Source organism: Bactrocera neohumeralis, chromosome 2 (genome assembly GCF_024586455.1).
Source record: "Bactrocera neohumeralis isolate Rockhampton chromosome 2, APGP_CSIRO_Bneo_wtdbg2-racon-allhic-juicebox.fasta_v2, whole genome shotgun sequence".
NCBI lineage: Eukaryota > Metazoa > Arthropoda > Insecta > Diptera > Tephritidae > Bactrocera > Bactrocera neohumeralis.
In genome coordinates, this window is record NC_065919.1 from 8,080,259 (window position 1) to 8,097,656 (window position 17,398).

The 17,398-nt window shown below is 35.1% G+C and overlaps 1 long non-coding RNA gene across 1 annotated transcript; it reads right to left on the reverse strand.

Moving 5' to 3' along the window:
* Positions 1-11,905: 11,905 nt before the first annotated feature.
* On the reverse strand, positions 11,906-15,377 carry LOC126750793 (uncharacterized). Its single transcript, XR_007665824.1, has 2 exons — positions 14,803-15,377; positions 11,906-12,533 (listed from the first exon to the last, which is right to left on the reverse strand). It is a non-coding gene; the product is annotated as an uncharacterized LOC126750793 (long non-coding RNA).
* Between the last annotated feature and the right edge of the window lie 2,021 nt (positions 15,378-17,398).

Consider the following 17,398-nt stretch of genomic DNA (forward strand, 5'->3'; position numbering starts at 1 on the left):
ACAGTCGTTAGTTGTGCAAATATAATAAAATAGAGGGGAGGAGCATCACGCAAAACAGATAGTAATAATTCTTTATTTTCGGAATTATGAAATTGATTTCAATCCATTTTGTTTTGCAATGCACATAAGAAACTTATAATGATGGAAATAGAAAATTAAACTACTTGGGGATACAGTGAGACTATATGCACTAGAGATGCTACATTCCAATTCATCATGGAAAGATTGGATATACGATCCAACAACGAGTCGAAATTATTAAAGTTTACTGCCGAAATTCGGAGTCAGTGGCTTCAACTTTAAGACCGCTAAGTCTAATTTATGGTCGTCATAATCGTCTTGTCGGATCAATATTTGAGCGTCTACAGAAAAAATTTAAATACACAGGCACAGTACAAAATGCTCCGTGCCAGTGAGACAAAGAAGGGCGTTGTTGTCAATAATATTGCTGCCGCTAGTGCATCAATTGAGGAAGACCCAAATCAGTCTCTCACACGTCGTTCTCAAGTGTTAGGCGTTTCTGTGACGTCGTTGTAGCGAATATTGAGAAAAGTTCTCATCCTTACAAGATCAAATTGACGCAAGAACTGAAGCCACTTGACCACCAGAATAGTCGTATGTTCGTGAATTGGGCTGAGCAACAATTAGAAAATGATCCAGATTTTCATCGAAAAATCATGTTCAGCGATGATTTCTGGCTGAAGGGTTTCGTCAATAAGCAAAATATGCGTTGTTGGTCAGGCAGCAATTCACACGTATCCACGAGTCACCATTGCATCCCGAAAAAAACACGGTTTGGTTCGATTTATGGGCCGCCGCCGTCATTGTGCCGTACTTCTACCGTAATGATCCAGACCAGCACGTTGCTGTGAATGGTAATCGCTACCGCTCAAAAATAACCGAATATTTTTGGCTTAAATTGGATGATATGGACTTGGACAATATATGGTTCCAACAGGACGGCGCCTCAAGCCCCACAACGAATGTCACAATCTATTTATTGAAAACCAAGTTTGGTGAACGTGTTATCTCACAAAATGGCCCAGTCAATTAGCCGTCTCGGTCGTGCGATTTGACACCGTTAGACTATTTCCTGTGGGGCTAGGCGAGAGAAATGTTTGGTTATACGAGGGCTGCTATATATATTCTGGCTTAGGACAACACTAAGTGTTGACAGGTGCAATCTGACATTTCCATTGGAAAGTTTGTCATTTTTTTAGCATAACATCACTCAGAACGTTTTGTCATTTAATCGTGAATTGTTTTATTTACAGGGAATTAAAAAATTCATCTCGGCCAAAAAATGGAATTAACTCGTGAACATTTTCGTGCCATCATTTTTCACAACTTTCGACGTGGATTATCACGACAAGAGTGCATCGATGAACTAATATCTTTGTATGGCTATGAAGCACCATCCTATAGCACTGAGAAAAACTGGTACAACGAATTCAATCGTGGCCCACGCTCGCTTAAAGACGAATTCCGTGAAGATCGTCCAAAAACAGCCGTTGTGCCAGAAAACATCGATGCCGTACGTGAACTGATAACGCAAAACCGTCATGTAACAATACCTTCAGATAGAGGCATGCCTATGCATTTCTCCCACCAGCATACATTCGATATTGCATGAACACCTGGCCGTAAAAACGGTTTGTTCTCGTTGGATCCCGCACAATTTATAAGATCGTCACAGGTGACGAATTATGGATCTATGCGTATGAGCCCGAAACAAAACAGCAATGGACAAAAAAAAAAAAAAAAAAAAAAAAAAAAAAAAAAAAAAACCATTTTCGTTGATAAATATGCCTATTTACATTATTAGGCCAGAAATATATATAGCAACCTACGGAGTCTATGCCAACAAGCCAGCGACGATTGATGAGCTTCGAACGAATAACGAACTAGAATTTGCAGTAGTATCAGCCTATTTATGCTTTAAAACCGTCGAAAGTTGGTTTCAGCATCTGTACTCTTGCAAGCTCTTCTTCTTCTTCTTTACTGGAGTAGACACTGCTTACACGGTTACAGTTAAGTTAACAACAGCCACAATGTTTGGAAGAGTTCTAGAGCTTCTAGGACAACCGTTGAACTCTATGGGTCAGCAACTAGAGAACTGAACTGATTCGTACATATCTTTTATTAAATCGAAAGCGTTGTCAACTTCACCGACCAAAATGTTATTAAAATTACATTGGCATGACAAATTGACTGACAGTATTTGGATTTTCGTTATACTTGCAATAGACGTAGATCTCGACCGATTTCGTTTATTTTCACACCACACTTAAGAATTACTAGAACTACCATGTGAATACTACGTACAGAATTTCGTTCAAATTGGTTGAGGGGTTTGCCATGTATACGAGTATAAAGTTGTTAAAGAGTGGGCGGTGTTCGGGCTATGCATAATAATCCACATTAAACTATTTATTACCGTTATTTATTATAGAGTTATTGTTCTGTTAGCAATTTCGCAGTACGCTACTAGCACTTATTTTAAAAGTTTTAGCAACATGATTCACAGATCTTTCGAAATACAGACCGCCCAAATATATGTATGTACATACAACTCTGAGAGAGCAAACAATAGAGTCTCATATCTAAGCATTCGCTGTGTTTGTGAGTAAATACAATTTGAATTTTAATTACAGCATTAACTGGTGGCAGTTCTGCAATTGTGTATTTTTTTTCGTTTTACCGCAACGCAATCGCAACACAATTCACAACTAACTGGCGGCACCATAGATAAAACCTCTGAAAATCATCTGTTTCGAGCGTGTAAACAATAGACTAACGCTAATGCGAAGTCAGCAGACACCTGCAGTCGCAGCTGTGCAACAACAACAGCAACAGCAACGTAGTAAGCAGCAGCGGTAAGAGAGCGGCCGGTGGTGGCAAATAAACGCGTCATCGCAAAAGCCGCAATTGAGCCGAAAATGTAAGCAAAGAGACGCGTACGCGCAAAAGTAAAGGCAAACAAGTGAAGTGAAGTGAAGTGAATGCAATCGCACAATAAGACAATAATGCAAACGCGCACATGTAAGGAATCTTGTCGGTGAATACCGATGAACACAATGCACCACCAATGCGAAGCCAAAGAATTGTGCAAGTGAAGTGTTTGCATGCGGCGCGGCAACAGCAAGAACACATTGAAAGACGTACCTCCATATGCAAGTGTGTAAATACATATGTATGTACCTACGTATACATATAGTATGTACATCTGCGAAAGATAAGCTGAATGTGGCGCGCGACTCTGGCATTGTTGTGCAGCTACGAAGAGTTGCGCCAACAAAGGAACTGCGTTCACACGCGCTCACATGCGTACACACACACATACACACCAAGATGCAGATATGTATGTGTGTGTGCTGTGCACCAAGTGTGGCTGAAGACAAGTTTTAAATAAGGGAAACCGTTTCAAAGGCGAACAGGTGAATAATGCATAAACAGTAGTAGTGTGTGTATGCCGACAAGGTTGCAACAACATAAACAAAAGGCGGCTGTTACAAGGAAATAAGGGATTGCAAGCAGAATACGAGAAGTCTTGTGGCTGTAAAGTCAAGAAATGAACCCTTATTTAATGACGCCTGCCTGTACGAGTGTGTGTGTGTGTGACACTGGCACACAGGTGCCAGTTACAGCAACAAAACAAGTGGACTGACGCATACTAGGGGAGGCGTACGCTTGGCTGATAAAAGGCACCAATGCATTACAAACATATAAGCATATTTTCACTGATATAAGTTAAAAACATATTTATATACTCATATATACATTTATATACATATATAATAAAATAAAAATAATAATATATATATGTATTAATGACATATCAAAAGACGCACAAGCTTTTGGAATAAAATGCACTGAAAGGAAAGCGTGGTTTCCAAATTTTGGGCATATTTCCATAAGGTTTCTGGAGCTTTTGCTTAATGGACATTTTTTTTTGTGCTTTCATTACAAATTCGTAGCTTTTTTTGAACAGTCTGTTAAGTTTTTTTTTTGTTTCGATAATTTGTTTATACCAGTCTGTTTGTTTCCACATTTATCATATTCAAACTTTATCCACCCCAGCATTACTAACGTTTTGGTTTCCTTTTCGGAGGATTCGTAGATCACAGCCTTTTTTCAACAATTTTTTTCTCATATAAAAAATTAAATATTTAATTAAAATTTTTAACGTCACAAACATATAAACAAAAATTTTTGGAAAAAAGACGCCATTTCCGGTGACCCCACGGAAAAAAGATGCGCCAGCATTTGGTAGGATAACTCCTTACCGGATCAGCTAAAGTGAAAAATATACTTGTCTTAGTTAAAACGTTAATTTATGTAGAACTTGGACGAAGAGAAAAAAAACTAAAAATTGGATTTTTGGCAGACACTTTTACAAAAAACTGAAAATTTCGCGAAATTTTTTTCAAATAATTGTAATCGAAAAAAATCCTTTGTCCAAGTCTTTAAGAATTGTATCTCAAAGACCTGTGTGTAATGAAGATCGGTTGAGTAGTTGTAGAGAAATCTTGCCAACCGACTTCAAAAACACAGTTTCTAAAAAAAACGCTTTTAAAGACGGCGCCCCTAGCCTCGGGTCAACTTGAAAATTTAGGGCAATATTCTAAAGGTGTAATAGAACTTAATAAGACAAATAAAATTTCGATCGTTTGAAATCCGTAAACCCATGTAACCCATTAACATAGAAAACGTAATTTTTTAACCAGACTTTCTCAAAAGAGTTTGTCCTCTCCCTCTCCGTTTCTTATCTAATCAAGAGTCATTAGATTAAGGATATTCCGAAGTACGTTAAACTTCGGTTTGCTTATGCCGTTTTGCATTGACAATCTCTGTTTTTAGCGATCCATCAAAGATTGTACAACACTATATTTCGAGAACTTATCAGTAATATCAACTCTGCAAATTCTTGGTATTTTGCTAAAATGAAATAACATTGTAAATGAAAAGGGGATGCACTGTGAAATCTTCCAAGGAAAGAGGAAATGAAATTAGTGGCAATTGTGTCAACCATCTCATCAGAATCAAGACTATATGCGCACTATTTTCATGGAAGTTACATAGTATTCATTCAACTCATACATACTTCATATTGTTGAAACGTAATCGGTCTCGAAACCTACTCATATTCGGTCAACTAGCGTGGTGGCGTAGCAGAATTCCACAAAACTATTCGCGGAATATTTCAAATTACTCTGAAGACAACAACACTATATGTGACCTGGTCTACGGAAAGGGGGCTTAGGTGTCAAAAAAAGGAGAACAATTAATGAGATAACGAGAAACTGACGATTATTTTTAACAGCTTTTCCCAGAAAACTAGTTTTCGCGCGTTAGCTCCCTTTTCGTGGACCAGGTCACATATACTATATTATCCAAACAACAGCACCTGTCGCCTATAAAGAGGACTATTGCTGTACGCAATGCCAAAAGAGAGATACAAGGTGAACCATATGAGAGTTATGATTTTTCCTTTGAAATAAAGGTATGCACATAAATATAAACTCAGCATTGGAAATATGCAAATAAATAACAATAAAATATAATGGATCTCTGAACGCTGTACACAAACTCTCTCACACAAGTGCGTATCTGCTTATGTACGTATACATATGTACATATGTCTAAGGATATTTCAATAATCCCTGCAGGTTCACAATATCTGCAGTACATCGTTCAATACTATCTTACTGGTTTTTAAGTTACTTACTTTTTTTATGTACAACAACTTCCTTCTTTATAAGATGAGATTTATGTGCGAATATCTTTGCTTACAACAACTTCGCAAGGTTCGCAAACTTGTATGTGCCGCAGAGCTTAAGAAGTAAGTGCATGTGTATTAGAGCGGATTGATTTATAGGAAGCCAAAAAAACGGAAAAATTGTGTATGGCAGAAGTTTGGCAATCTTCGGATCGTTCTTAACAGCTTTGTCTAAGAAAATATCGGTCTAAAACCGGTTTCTTTATATACATTGGAGAACTATTCTGCAAAATTACAAACATTGAGCTTTTCATGGAAGGCATTAACCGGAAAAAGTCTGAGTAATCGGTTGTATTAGAGAGATATGTTATAGTTGTACGATTTCCAAAAATAAATGTGTATGATCCCGAAAAATTAAATTTCATCTCAAATATCGATGGCTCGAAACCACTTATGCCGCATACGCGATTTTATAGAAAAAAAATCGACCTGCTCTAATGTGTATACGCGTAGATAAGTGGTCTTACGAATCTCTCTCGAAATTTATATATTTTCATTTTATCGAAATTCGTTTCATTATTTCGTGATTAGATTTAATTAACAGACACACTAACAACACATTTAAGTGCCTACTATACTCAAGCTACATATCTTTCTTAACTTATACATAAAGATTTTCTTTTCAACTTCATAACATTTATTATTTTACAGAACCGCCTGCATGAAATTTAAATACGTTCTAATACTCCAATTCAAAGGCAACACCTACAGTAAAGTCCGCTTAAGTAGCTCACGCTAAGCGGCTTGTTACCAGAGCAGGGCAGAAGGAAATATAAATAAAGTCTGCAAGACATAAATTTATAATGCAAGGAATCGAAGGCTTAAGAGGCAGCCGAAGACGAAGTCGAAGCAGCAGACAAGCTTAAACAGCGCGCTGCAGCACAAATCAAGCGGAAGGCAATAACCCCTACGCTTTAGCTGTGTTTAGCCAGAAGACGTGTGCAGCAACAACACTTTGAGCGCCCATTATCCACAGGATAGCAGGAATGAAGGAAGGAATTCTGTAATACCGCCAGCATGTAATACAAGACGCCCACAATATAAAAAAAATGAAAACAACAAAGCAGAATGGAAAGGAGAACGCAGTGGTAATAAAATAAAATCGTCAGACACCGAAACATAAATAGAAGGCGGAAGCAAGCAGCACACACTTACCGGGGCTATTTGCAATCGCTGATAACCCTCAGCAGCAAAACAGGATATTGGGTGCGCGCATACGACACAAGGATCAACCATTTGCACACAAACCTAAAGCGCGCACAAAGTCCACACATGAAGGGGTTGTTGCATGTTGGCATGTCATGTCATGTCGAGCATACGTCTGCGATGTATCAGCGTTACTCATAAGCATTTACGAGATATAAGCATATCAGCTTACGAATATAACTTAATATTTTAGTATCTTATTTTATTTCTTTATTTCCTTTCATGCTGTTTTGCGCACAGTCCACCTCCCGCACCACCGCCGAACAAGCCAACGAGCTACCCTCGTGCTTTTGTGCTGCCACTGCATAAGCGCGTGCGTGTATATGTATTGGTGTGTGTCAGTGTGGCAGCAGACAGGTTTGCTGCGTCTATTGTGCCACATGCAACAGCAAGGGTCGCCCAAGCAGTGTCGCTATTTCACGCTTGCTTTGGCAAAATTCCGCCATGACGTTGGAAAAATAAAGCAGAGAACGAGCGTGTAAATAATACAAGCAGACTTTCATAATATTTTACATTCACATACTTTTATTTTCATAGCGTCGAATATGTTTAACTGTGTGTATGCGTGTGTCTGTTTCTTGTCAAAGCGACAAAGGAAACAAAAGTGAAAATGTGGCAACACACAGAGAAAAAAGAGTGAAAATTTTGATTTGTGTAACTAAATAGCATTACAAGTGCTAAATAGACGCTCGCATCGCATTGTTGGCTCCACTACCTATACACACACAGGCAGGCCAAGTGTTGGCGCGCGTTGCCTGTGGTGCGCGGTGCTTGGCAGTTGTCATTAGAGTAAGTTGCGTCAGGATATTTGGAGCGGAACGCAAATTGAGACAAAGAAGAATATGAGCTGGCTGTTTGACGCATAAATATATCAAATATAATACATAGGCGTGTATATAAACATAAGTATTTACATATGTGTATACACGTATGTAGGCAAATACGCTGCTATCGCGTCCATAACAAAGTAATAACAATAAGCATAGTTAGTTGTAGACTCTCAGTTTCCCTGCTTTATATATAAAAAAATTATATAAAAAAATGTATAAACACAGCCACTAAACACAGCTATACTATATATATATGTGCTGTGCGCTATAGCGTCTTCTATGTGGCATGCTTGTAGGCGTAGAAGCGCTCAGCGCGTGCGCTGCTAATGATTTGTAAATAATCTCCACCGAACATGAGTGTCAATTCTCTGTCAGAATTTGCACTCTCCACTGCATTTGTGTGTGTATACATATGTATAGTTCTGTGTGTGTTTGTTTAAGGATGATAGTGTCAGCTATTTCTCTATTACAACACTCCTGCGCTGGCTAACGCATAACAATGTTTGCTTTGATTTTCTTGTATTTGCAACAGTGAAATTTATATGTCGTTTGTAGAGCTTCAAATGACAAATGAGCAAACAGATTTTTCCGCTTATTATTTTAATATTTATTTATATACTTTTCATATATAGTATGCATAGACGAGTATATATACATATGTGTATTTTTGCCTGTGAGCGGTAGATAGATTAATATTCTTTATTTATTTTCGGAAATCTATCAAAATAAATATTTATTTTCAATATGGGTGTAAGCTCTAAGAGAGCAAGTGGTTTTGTAGAACATGTAACATGTTTCCAGCTCAATGAGACTAATTTTGGATTTACAACTTTCTTTTGCCTTCTATTTTTATTTGTTATTTGTTATTACTTTGTTTTATTTAATTTAACTTTATTTAATTTAATTTAATTTATATTAATTTAATTTAAATTATTTTATTTTATTTTATTTAATTTATATAAGTTTATTTTAAATTAATTTAATTTTATTTTATTTAATTTAACTTAGTTTCATTTTATTTGAAAATCGATATCCATGGACTTATTCTATCAAGTTTGGTATGTGATATTACACTGAATTATTATATCACATGAAGAAAGTGGGCGAAATCGTATAAAAACCACGGGTACTTCCCATATAACACAATTTTAAATTCCACCTGAAAATTTAATTTATGTAATTTAATTAATTTAATTTAATCTAATTTAATTTAATTTAATTTAATTCAATTTAATTTAGTTTAATTTAATTTAATTTAATTTAACTAAATTTAATATAATTTAATAAAAATTAATTTATTTAATTTAATTCAATTTAAATTAATTTAATTTCATTTCATTTGAGGCCAATTTTACTTTTAATAATTTGGCTTTAGCGCCAACTAGAGATAATAAACTTAAAGAGCGGTGGGCATTAATAAACATTACTTTTTATAAAAGAATATTGAATTTTAGAAAATAAAATTGCTGAAAAATAAAATTTAAAAATAATATATATAAAATTTTGGTAAAACCTATTAAAATAGTAATTATCGACCAAAAAGAAAAAAATCAAAATTTTCGAAAAAATTTTAATCGGTAGACAATGTAACCATAGCGAATTACAAAAACATGACCTTAATAAATGTGAAAATAAATCAGCGACTAAAGTTGAACGAATGTGACAAATGAAGCAAGCCGACATTATCTTTGATTTTGCTTTTTAGCGCCCACGGCGACGTTGTCAAACACTCAAAGCTTATGTATATCCAAACATCGCGAGCAAATTATATACCTGCAAATCACAGAAATACTCACTTATGTGGCCCAAAGACGCTGAAATCCATAAATTAGTTTTACGAGCTTCTTGCGCTTTCTACTCACTTAATCTGCCTCATGCTGATAAAGGTGCACACATATATCCATACACCTGTGGATTTTTGGAGGCATGTAGACAGATTTGTTTTTAAATACAACTAAAGTTGGAGAGTATATACATAAGTATGTACAAACATATTATATAAATTATAATTTTATGTTTGTATATACTTACGTACATCCGCAAAATCGATTGTATGCTGTTATTAAAACACGCAAACAAACAACAGGGTATGCGTGACTTCTCATGGTGTTATTGCCTTTTGCAATCTATTATTACCCATTAAGTGCGTTTGTGGAGCTTTAAGCCTGATAATCATAATTCATTGCAAACTCGCCACTGAACTCGCACTCGAAAAGCCACGTCCACTTGTAATGTGGCACGTGCATTTCGCGCGTTGCTTAAGCATCCACAATGCCAATAACAACACATGTATAACAGCAATAAATAGCAAGAGCGCTGCTTAAGCCGTATGCCTAGCCAAAGTCGAGTCAAATAATATGATTTCTTGTTAAAAATTTCATTTTCATATCTTACTCATTTTGTTTTTCAATTTTTATTTGACACTTTATTGTTTCACAGCTTTTTTATGCGCTTGCATTTCTATTAAATAATAATATTTTTCAATAATTTGCCGACGTTGAGAGTCACTGTGCCATTGTTGAAGCTCAAGCCAACGTTTTTCGTATATATCAATCATTATGTGTCGAATGAAACGCTGACAAATGCATTTGTTAATGAACCTGATTGCCAAATAATGTTGTAAATAATACTTTATTTCGTAATAATTTATTTCCACGTTTTCTCAACTTCTCTTAATCTTCTTTCGCTGTTCGAAAGTTAAGCTGTATTACACTTTATAATGCTTACTCAGCATCGAGTGCTTTATTTATTGCTCAAAATTTACATTTCCATACATATGCAAGTGTGTGTGTGTGCATATAACTGATTGATGTGTGCTAAATCGAAATTTATGTTACCTCGCTTTGGCTAGTTGGTCAATAATAAGGCGGTCAGCGCACAGTGTTATGGCGTTGTTTATAAAGGGCAATAAGGAACTTGAAATACAGAACATAAGAAGGTTTGAGTGTGTGAAATTTTAGGAAAATGAGAAGTTCTCACCCTCAATAAGGTTCAACTTTTACTAGTTGCTGCAAATGCAAGGTATGGAGCACCTAAAAGAAATTTTAAAATGGGCGTGGCTCCGCCCATCATTAAATCATTAAAGCTAAGAAGAGCTTTATAGGAACCATTGTCAAACACCCACATTAAGCTGAAAATATATTATCTCGTGACATACTCTACCGATTTTAACCAAGTTTGATATGTAATAGTACCCTGAAATTCTTACATCATCACATACAAACTCCAAATATGTGCAGCCCAGTGCGTATGACTGATCTGTGAGATATACCATTGTAATTCGGCGAAAATGTTTCTTTCAAAATAATATACCCAATATACTTGTACCTAATATAACTACTATGGAGCCATATGTTAGTAGTTCACGTAATTGAGGAAAGTTCTCTGCGCGCTAATTACTTGGGAATGACTAGAATCGATTCTTTTACATATGACTCAAGCAGCTCACGACTTCCAGTCTTAAACCAAGTATCCTCTGGGTAACCAAAAAACATCCGACTGGCGCGGTGTTGTAAACTCGGCTATAACCGCGTAAGCGGTGTCTACGTCAATAAAGAAGCAGAAGAATATACATACCTAATAGAAAGATTTTCGAACTTCCAGCTGCTATAAAGTTTTGCCTACGCCTTATTAAATATTATTAAAGAATTTTAAGCATCGCAGAAATAAATAATTAAATTTATATATTTTTTGATATTCCAATGTAATTCAATTATGCCATAGACTACCAAAATACCATAGACCACAAAAATAAGTAATTTAAAATGTTTTTTTTTTTTTTTATTAAAACAAATAAAATAATATCATTGCAATGTTTTTATTTGAAAGCGCGAAATTTAATACTTAAATTGCCAGCCAGAAATGTGCAAAGCATGTTTGAACATATTTATGTTATGAAATACTTGTCTGTAAGGCCATTAAAAATTTAATGCTACCGTAGTCTAGTAATTCAAAATATTGTTTTTTTTTTGGCTAAAATATTCACTTTATTTTAAATTATTTTAATTTTTTCTCTCCATTATCATATATTTTTTCTAGATTTTGGGGTTATTATAACCCAAAACACAAAAAAAAAAGATGTATTAACACATTTAGTTTAACATTTAGCTCTAAACTTATGACACCTACTAATTGATTTTTATTCGCTTTTTTAGTACAATAAATTAGTTAGTTTATTTTTGTTGTTTTTGTTTTTTTTTATATTTTTTACACACAACATATACCCACATCGCCGTAAACACTCCACTATCTCTTATCTCCGCAGCGGCAGCGTTCGTTACATTTGTTTTAATTATTATTTTCGTTTTTTTGTCCAAAGGGTTACGCAGATTTTTACCATCGCCTGCTGGTGCAATGAAACTTTATTATGTGCTTCACTTTATTTACTGAAACCAATTAGCGTTATCATTTCAACAGCAGCCTAATCGTTTTATCGCCTCGACTCTTTTGTTTTGTTTTTGCTTAGAAAGTGTGGGTAGGCATGCATACAAACATAAGTATATCTAAGCCCACATCCATATAGAACCTTTGGGTTTGCGGCTATATTTGCTTTGTAATATCGAGCATTACACAACAACAAAGTGCTGAGGAAGCCATTTGATAAGCCACATAAATTTGAAAGGTACATTTTTAAATTAATTAATCGTTTTGTAATCGATGCTATCAAATGTTAAGTGCTTAAGTTTGCTGCAATTGATAGTTAACCACTTTCGTTGTCACTGTAAAATAATTGAAAGCTTAGATACGAAAAATATATCAATTCAATAGTCTAATTATATTTAAAACTCAACAAAAAGTATTAAAATTTTTTTTTTTATGAAAAAGTCTTGCATATACATATATGAGCGTTAATTTAATATATATATATACTATATTTTTTTTTGTCCCACTGTAACCAGATAAATATGCTCAAGTTTTTATACTTTTCACTTGTTTGTAGAAGTGTTTTTTTTTAAGGCTTAGCAAACAAAAAATAAAAAAGAAAAATATTGTCTATCCAAATATAAACAGCTAACTTGTGGCACTTGCAAAGCAGCAAAAAGTACGAGTTAACCGAAAACTTACAAATTGCCATAACTAAGACCGCCCTCTAACAATATTACTCACTCCCCATATAACGGTACAGGTAAAAAATAATAATTTTACTAGTTAAATTGCACCGCCCACTTTTAGGTGAAATCACACAGCTCGAGACCGATGTCAACCATGGCATGTGACATTCCTGTGACATTGTTATTTCGCAGTGCGAAATCGGATGACAGCCACGCCTACTTCTGATTCTTTCCTTTCGAGTGTACAAATCAAGAAGCAGTTAGTATAACTATATACAACTTTTCACGAATATTCCCTTTAGAGTATGCCACCTTACGACCAATAAATTATCCAAATCCAACAAAAACAGTTGAAGACCCTAGGTACCGAATATTTGGACCCCAATACTTTTAGTTGATTTTTAACAGACATATTGACCAATGTATAGTTAAAATTCAGGGAGATTCCTTTCCTGATAGTAATAGTATGTATGTGTGTCAATGGATCGAATCAGGTCAATACTTCCCTCATATACCTAATACTCGTATAAAATTTTTCGAACTTCCGGATGACTTTATACCGCATATATCGGTTAATAAGTAATTTATCTTAAAACAAAATGATTGAATTGGTTGTCACAAAAATTTATAAATTTATATGGAACCAAAATTTCTTAATAGAAAGAGTTAAATAAGTTTTCCTTTGTAATGAGTCACTTAGAGCCTTTAAGCATGCATAATTTCATTATGCTAAAACATTAAGAGGTAGTAAACAGTAGTGTAATCTTTTTTCAAATTTTTTTTTTTTTTTTTTGCATTTTCTGTTCTCTTAAACCCTTAGAATTAATGTAGAAACCCACTTTACCATTGGAAGGTTTCGGAAAAGGCCTAAAAATAATAATACCGCGCGACGTTCGGAGCGCTCGGAGTGCACACCTCAAACTTTAAACGCGTTTTTCTCAAACACACACTTTTTTAAACTGGCGGACATGATTCTGGACGAACTACTCTCCCGATTTGCTTACTTTTTTTTTAATGTTCACAAAACACCTGGCTATCGTCCCTATATAATTTTATAATTTATTGACACTGTTATGACAAAATTTATGTAAAAAAACGTGGGGAAGAATTACAAAAAAAAAGCGTTAATTACTTTTTTATTTATCAATATTTTTTCATGATTCTAGTAGGAATGATAACCATTCTCGTGGCTCGTACTTTTTAAGAATAAATTGGGTTTTTGATGATCCAAACATGAGAAATCGTGTCCGCCAGTGAAAAAACGCATCTCATTTATCCATCTCCGGCAGATGTCATCAAACAATTCCGAAAAAATTTGTTTATACACTTCATGATATAGCTCATGATATGCGAAAACAGTGCTATTGTGGAACAAAAATTTCTATAAAAAAAAAATGTCAAAAAGCAGGCCAGATTACCCCAATGATCCCTTAAAGAAATAAAATTTGTGAGTTATCAAAAAATATTTCGCATTTCAATAAAAAAATTAAATAATAACAAAATTGTTTCAACTACAAAATTGTTCTAAATATTCAATTTTTGGTACTAGTTGCCATTCAAGCACAAGTCTCCAGAGAAATTTGTCGAGGCAGTCAACGTTAGCGCCTTGAATTTATAAATTGTGATTTTAGTTTGTGAATTATGCATTTCCACTTACATATATGTACATACTATACATGTGTGGTATATGGTATCTTAAAACCACATAAAATCATTTGAATCTGTATAGTATTTATTAGCTATTTTGTATTTTGCTTGGCACCGCCAGCGCTTTGTTAAGTTTTTCGAATAACGTGAGCGTGTTAATGCGAGCGTGAAGCAATAGAAATCTGATATTTAGTAAATGTGCATCATGTATTCCGGTAACTGCTTATATACTTACATACATATGTACTAAATATATATAATATACACGAACTATACTCAGTGTGCTTACTCGTATTTGTTAATGTGGAAATGCACACTTTTGCATCGCTTGTTTTTGTACTTTGGCGGCTTTGGTTATTGCATTACACACTTTATTCCCAGTTTCTGTGACTATTAGTGAGTGTTGCCTTTCGTCGAAGCAATCTGTGACTGGGTGACGTATTTATATACGTACATAGTTACATATTTACAAGTTCAGTGATTTGTTGTAACTTTTTTGCAACTTAATATCTTTCCACCGGCTGCGCTTTGTTGATTAGCGTGTTCGATTCACAACACCTACTTGGGAAATTTTGTATAATTTTAATATTTTCGTGCTAACAAAACTGTTATATAGTAGAAAAACATGAAGAAAAAATAAAAATAAAGTATTTATCGCTTACATCTCTCACGGTTAGATGTTTCTATGATGATTTGGATACACTGACTTAATCTTTCAGCATGTTGAAAATGTGAGAATATTTTTTTCTAATGATTTGTCAAGATTTCTCAAGGAGGAACTTCATAATATACGAATAAGTTAGAATTTGTAGTAAGATATGATTACTGTTATTACGCAGGATCAGACTTCGAGCCGTCAGTTGATTTAACATAGTTGAGAAAAATTCGGGTTGATATGCGAACGAAAATTCTTGATTGTTTTTGTTTTAACGGCAGAATTCTGCCAAGTTGACAGCCCTTGGCCGGATAAAAATGCGGTTACTTAGACCCCACTGTCGTTTGAACAGAAATTATTGGTAGTGTTCCTCAGTATTCTCCATGTACGTATGTATATCTAAAACAATCGCTTTCGGTTAGAAATTTAAAGGCTCCGATCATATTATTATAAGATCCATCAGCTCATGGAAGTCGACTAAAAGCTAGTGGGTCCCTCCAAAAAGGAAAGTTCGGTTTTCAGTCTATGTTTGAGGTACCAAACAACTTCTCTTTCTCCTTATCCTTGTCTCTTTTCTTCTTTCTCTCTCTCTCTCTCTCTCTCTCTCTCTCTCTCTTTCTTTCTCTTTAGAATCAGCTATTTCGAGCTATTTTTCTAAAACCTTAAGAAATAAGTATGACAGCTGAATTTTCTTAGTTTGCATTAAATTGTGATCCAAAGTAAGTTTAATTCTCCGAAACCCACTTTTAGTACTCTATAGCGATACGGCAAACAAGCGGAGATATGGATGCGTATAAGCACATGGCATGTATGTACATATGTATGTATGTATATAAAAAGTATTGCACGTGAATTTCCAATATCGTGGTTAGGGTCACTTGCTAATCGCGGTGTTAGTTGTTGCTATAGTTATTTGTTGTTTTTTATTGTTGTTGCTATTGTTCTATTAGCTGTTGCCATTTGATTTGAGTCTTCACTTCGGACGCTTCACTTTATCTATGCATTCGCAACTCGACAAGTCGGAACAATGGCAAAATTGCAACATTGCCGCAAGTATGCCACAATAGCGAAGATTGGGGAATGAAGTGATATGAAAAGAATATGCGCCAGCAACAAATTGGTATGTATCTTACGGAAAAAGTTGAAGCAATAAAAGAGAGAAAAAAACTGCCATTGACATGTTTTTATCGCCAATATCGCTGGTTTGCTGTTTCTTACAACCTATGTTGTTGTTGCTGTTGTTGCTGCTGTTGCAGCCATTGTCATTTGCTACACGATGTGGCAGCAATCAATCCATACAATTGCCACTTTCAGAACTGACTTGTACGATATTCTTTGTTTCCAATTGTGCGCTGTCTTTGGTCTGCCCATACCGCGCCGCTGTGTGACTGCCACTTACATACCTGGGAGGCTGACTCTGTGGCAAGATGCTGCGAAGAAAAGCTGTTGCAAAATCAACGGCAACCGTTGCCAACAACTATATGCAAATTCATCGCATATGTGTGGGTTATGGATATACGAGTATATGTATGTATGTACATACATATGTATGTGCGGTGTGTGTGGCTGCACTTATTAAGCTGTCCAAGCCCAGCAAACTTCTCAATACTCGCATCGAATTTCATATTTGGCTTTTGTACGTAGACTGACAGCTCAGCTGACCGCATACGTACACGTACACATACTTACATACTCACATGCATACATAGTATATGTATATATGTTTGTAATATAAATCGCTTTTTGCTTTCCGCTTGAGACACACATCCGTCTCGCGTTGCCCTTCGACGTAGCCACTCGCTTGCTGCCCTTTCATTTTCTTTGTGTTTTGTACTCACTTCCCGCTTGATTATCATCATTATTATTGCTTATTTGTATTTATTGAACGGCAATATTGCTGCCGCTACAATGCAATAAAAAGCCGTGTGTAAATCAAATCGAAGTAGCAGGCACAATGAGGCACCTGAGCAGATTCTTTGCCAAAAGTCTACAGAAAGAGTGTGTGCAAAGTGAGAAGCAGGGTTAGCCAAATGTGTATTATGCGCATTAGGGTGTCTCATAAATGAACATGAAAATCCATTTATTCATAGGTTTGAAAAGGAAAAGCTATCAAAGCTCTCCGAAATTTTGACCTTTTCATAAAAAATAAATTAATTAAATGTTTGATTATAAAAAATTATAATTTGCAAAATGACGATAGGGTGAGACAAAATATTAAGTTTAAATATAA